A 5,573-nucleotide genomic window follows, 5' to 3' on the forward strand; every position below is an offset into this window, starting at 1 on the left:
GCTGCTGCTGATGAAGGGGAAGTGGAGGAAGATGTTCCTTCGCCACACGGGCGCTTGCCGGTAGCGGCGCATTGCAGTTACTTTTGACGTGATTGATCGCGGTCTCTCATATTGCCTAATGTAATGAATCATTAGTATTCGAACAAGAAATCAAGTTAACATAAAACCAAAAATTAAACAGCATAACGGCTATAGTTTGACTAACATAAAACTTTAGACTTAATACTAAGACTAAAGCCTCAATCTCCTACAGAAAACTAATTCACAATTACATTCTAGCCTACTTTATCGCGCACCAAATGAAGAAAATTTATGTTATCAATTGTTCATAATATAATGCATAAATAAACTTTATTGCCACACTTATCATTTCATTATTCAAAATCACATAAACAGAGCAACTATTCTTACTACATCTAATCGAAGTTAAATTTAAGTAGTGTAATAAAGCAAACTACTAAAGCATATCAAAATGTCCTAAATAATAAAAAAATGCATAAAAGAAAATCAAAGTAAATTACATAAAAGCAAAAGGCGAAGAGACTTACTTGAAGTTGCCGTGACAGGTAAGAAAAATCAAAGAAAAAGAAGAAACAACACCTTAGAGCTTAGAGAGGGAAAGGTAGGAAATTTTTTGAAAATGCCTACTTTTATAGTCATGGGGGTCAGCAGGGACAAGGGCCAGGCCATGCTAGTCAACACAGGCTGAACCTTGAAGCCTCATTCATGTGCCAATCTATCACGGGTGAGGGCATGGTTGTGCTGGTCAGCACGACCTAGTGTTACTGCCCGTGGTGGCTTCGGAAGCCATAGTGGATTGTTGAATTTACCTTATGCTTTACGTGCATTTCCATCACAGTCGGACACACCGGTGTTGCGACTGTGGTGGCCTCCTGGCCGTGGTTGACGGCCATTTTCCCAAACTCTATATGTGCATTTTCATCACGGGCATGACTCCAGCCGTGCTGATTAGCACGGCCTGGTGTTGTAGCCCGTGATGCCCACGAAATCCATGGTGGATGGGTGTAGTCCGAGCTTTCCTTTGCCATCTCGAGTCGCCAAACTCCCTACCTGCATTTAAAATATATACGCACACATTTAGGCTGTAAATCAAGTAAAATAAATCAAACGGGGAAGTTCGTCTTCACCAATTACCATAAATCCGACTTAAGTTACTCAAACCCTAGATTCATACAATTATGTTTAATTATTAAGTAAGTGTACTAACTACCATCAAGCATGCAAATGACTGATAAAATAAAAATGTTAATTAAAAACATAAAATTAAAATTTTTGGTGTGCCTCCCAAAAAGCGCTTATTTTTGGTCGAGTCGCTTAGCTGGACTCTGCAGCACCATTCCTGCAACGTGGGCAAATTGAGAAGGTGGGCTCATTGTAAACTGGGGCCTGAAGCATATAACCCCAAGGAGGCGATCCAATGGGTGCAACAGATTGCCAAGGAGGTGCTCTCCATACCGAGTTGGGTTGCCCAGTCATCCACTCCATATCCTGTCTAGATGACCTGTCATAAACAAACTTGCAACTACCCTTCTCGGGTGTATCATAGCACGAAGTTTAAAATTGATACAAGTTGTTTTCTTCAAATCAATAACATACATCAACAGGCAAAGAAGCATGCAGAGCATCATCAATTTGTGTATCCTGTGGTGGTTTACCACAGGCAAGACCAATCCCATCAATAGCGCAAATGGCATGAACATGGTCGGCGGGAGAACTATCAAATGGGAGTAAACCAAAAGTAACATAGTCATCCCCTACATTAAGCTCTAGCTTTCCCTTAACTACGTCTATTTTAGCTCTAGCCGTGGCAAGGAAAGGTCTCCCTAAAATCAAAGGCACACCATGGTCATTATCCATATCCATAGCCACAAAGTCCATAAGAAATACTAATTTATCTACCTTGACTAGCACATTCTCTACAATCCCCCTAGGAAGTTTAACAGAATGATAAGCTAATTGAATGCACATCCTAGTGGGTTTTGCCTCCCCTAAACCTAGCTTATTGAACATACTCGTGGGCATGACATTTAGACTAGCACCTAAATCAGCTAATGCATCATCCACACATAAGTTACCCAAAGTGCAAAGAATAGTAAAATTCCTAATCTGAACTTCCAAGTTCTGAATGGACGCTTGTTGATTTCTAAGAGCATTGTCGGTCTACTAGAACCTTGTCTCAGTCGACGTGACAAACTTGATCGTCAGCTCCTCCAAGTTAGATTTCTTCTCGGTTGGTGGAGGAAGCTCTGATGGTCCACCCCATCGCTGCACCTGTGTGGTGAGCTAATCACGATCTCAAAGCTTCGTGGACCCACGGACATTATTATTGCGCCAACTAAAATTGGGGTGATTTCTCCATCCAGGATTGTATGTGCTGCTATAAGGGTTGTTCTGATGTCCGGGTGTATTCCGCATGTAATTAACCTGTTCATGGTCAGCAAGAACAATAGATGAAGTAGAGGAGCTAGCAAACATACCTTCTGCATTACAGTTTGCACCGTAGTGCAGGCCACCGCAAAACTCGCAGCTTATTTGGGCTGCTTGAACCGACATCTAATGCTGGTCTAATTTCTTGGTCAGAAGCTCCACTTGAGCTGCCAAGGCTGCTTTCGAGTCTAACTAGTCGACTCCTAGAGGATTGCCACTAATAGTTGTTCATGGCCATCTCCTCTATTAGATTTTGCGCCTGCTCCGGCTCTTGCTATTCAAGGCTCCACCTGCTGCAACATCTACCATTTGCCTAGTAGCAAGGTTCAAACCACTGTAAAAGGTCTGAACTTACATCCATATTGGTAGACCGTGGTGTGGACAGCATCTCAACAAGTCCTTGTATCTCTCCCAAGCATCGTACATGCTCTCGTCATCCATCTGCACAAAAGAAGAAATGTCATTTGTCAATTTAGCAGTCTTAGCTGGAGGAAAGTACTTGTAAAGAAACTTTTCAGCCATCTCTTTGCTATATCCCTTAAAGAAAATGGAAATAATCTCAGCCGGATGGCATCATTGGTAGTTCCATTTATCTTGAACGTGTCGCATATTTCCAAATAGTTGGCTATATGGGCATTGGGATCCTCGCTTCGTAGCCCTCCAAACTGTACACTCTGTTCTACCATCTGGATCACATTTGTCTTTATTTCGAAGTTGTTAGCTGCCACCGCAGGTCTGAGTATACTCGTCCGTGTCCCATCCAATGATGGTCTAGCAAACTCGTACATCATTCTGTTGGCATCTGCCACAGCATTTCTGTTGTGATTCTCCATCCCTATTGGTCCCACCCAAGAGCAAGAGCTCCTGGTCATAAACTACCTAAGAATGCAAGGTAGCAACCAAAGAACAGAAGTAGTTAAAAGAATAAAAGAATAAAATAAAATAAAATAAAGACAAAAAATTAAAAATGGGTAAATTAACAAAAAACACAAATTCACTCTTGTTCACACAGAAGCTTCCCTGGCAACGGCGCCAAAAACTCGATAGCCTATTTATGTAGCTAAAATATAAACCAGTGAACCTATCGATGCAGACTAACACAAATGGTGAGTATCAAGGTCGTATTCTCAGGAAAGGGTGATCCTAGAACTACTACAGCATCTTATGTTATCTAACCTTAACAAAATCGATGAAGTTATTATGCTATGATTAAATATAAACAAACAATTAACTAAGTATCAAATAATCTGAAAGGATTTAGGAAAATAATCTAAGGAAAAAGCAAACCCTAGGGGACCAAAGCTAGTTGGATTTTAGTGAAGATATAGATTGTATTGATTACCAATTACAATTATCCGTGGACGAATTCTTAACTGAATTTGATCTCCCTCTCGAGATAACCGAATTCCTAAACCTAATAACCTAAAGTTGGAATCTCTTCCTAATGATCGATTATTCGATTAGCATTAAGCTTTAACCCGCCTCTATTAAGCTTTATTAATTCTTAATCCGGCTAGTCAATTACCCTTATCTCTAAGTGATCATTAACCAGTTCTTGCTATTCAAATTTCCAATTACTAAATGAATTTCTCAATTACATAAAGCAATATAATACCACAACTCACAACGTCTCATGCATAATGTGATTTCTCATTAATAATGAAAGCAAGAAGAGACAAGCATTGATAATCAAAATCTCAGAAGCATTAGAATCAATCCAACAACATAGGAACCCCAGTGGGTTTGACAAATTTAGTTACTCATACTAATAAGCAACAAAAAGTAAAGAATAAATTCAGAAAAGTAAATTGAAGGCATGTATACTCTTCTTCTTCAAGTTGGATGAAAAACCCTAAATTCCCAATTCAAAATGATAAACCCTAATTTGCCTCTTGAATACTCTCCAAATCTCCTCTTGATCTTCAATTTGATGTTAAACAAATGTAATGCTTCCTTCAATAGAAGAAATGGTCTTCTAAGGTCGAGTATTGAAGTTTGGAAAAAGATGGCTTACGCTTGCATATGTGAAATCAAGTCAGAAAATCGAACCCTTATTCAATAAATCATTTTTGCCTATATAAATCTTTTAGCACGGCCATGTCAAGCCCGTGCTGATCAGCACGGACAGAGTCTAGGTCGTTCTGGACCTCCTTGTTCCGCAACTCACGACTTCTTCCTGGCCGTGCCCTAACCGGTGCTGAGCCACCATGGGCCATGGTGGAGGCTGTGGTGGCTTCAGAAATCTTGCCAAAATGGCACTCTTGAAGGGCAGCTATTTGATGGTTCAGCATGCCCGGAGTCTAGGCCGTGCTTAACCTTAGAATGCTAGTCTTTGCTCAACTTGATGGATTCTGGTCCGTAATTGCGCGTATTTCCCTCAATTACTGATAATGTCCATCGATAATGACCTGAAACATGAAAGGAACCAAAACACAGGTGATTTTGGCATAAAACAAGATAACTATGCACAAAAATTTAAATAATTGGGCATATAAATATGTATAAAATTATGCATATCAATCATAAACATGAGTGTTGAGTGAAAGCATGTGGAAGCGGCAATTATATGCACTGATCCAATGCTTAGAGGAATGCGAAGAAAGAAAATTAGTTGATTATGTACTAATATCAAATTCTGGATAATCGTGGAGCAATCTTTTAGAGGAAAGAGGGAACGCTAAGAACTGAGGCATGCCACAATATTCGATATGCCTACACGAATTCTCCTTTATTTTTGTTATTATGGCCCATAAAATTTAAGACTACGAGATTTGTTGACTAGTCAACTCCTTTTTCTCTGGTATGATGGTTTGGTTTATTTTAGGCAGCATAAACTCGATTGTTGAGAGAAACCTCGTGGAAGCAGTAATCATAGGCACTGACCCAGTACTTAGCCGGATGCAAAGAAAGAACATTAGTTGATTAAGTAGTGATATCATTCTTTGAATGATTGCAAACGAATCTTTTGTAGGATAGGGGGAACGATGAGAATTGAAGGATGCCGAAATATTCTGATTCAGAATTTACGTCATTAGGATCTCCATCATTCCTTATTCCTCTAGGCACGAGGACATCTAATGGCATAAGGATTAGCATAAGGAATCATAAGAACACAATTGACAAAC

At 39.8% G+C, this 5,573-nt stretch overlaps 1 non-coding gene across 1 annotated transcript; it reads left to right on the plus strand.

The window, feature by feature from the left end:
• Positions 1-2,815: 2,815 nt before the first annotated feature.
• On the plus strand, positions 2,816-2,922 carry LOC112536547. Its single transcript, XR_003080537.2, has one exon. It is a non-coding gene; the product is annotated as a small nucleolar RNA R71 (small nucleolar RNA).
• Positions 2,923-5,573: the final 2,651 nt, after the last annotated feature.

Source organism: Ricinus communis, chromosome 3 (genome assembly GCF_019578655.1).
Source record: "Ricinus communis isolate WT05 ecotype wild-type chromosome 3, ASM1957865v1, whole genome shotgun sequence".
NCBI lineage: Eukaryota > Viridiplantae > Streptophyta > Magnoliopsida > Malpighiales > Euphorbiaceae > Ricinus > Ricinus communis.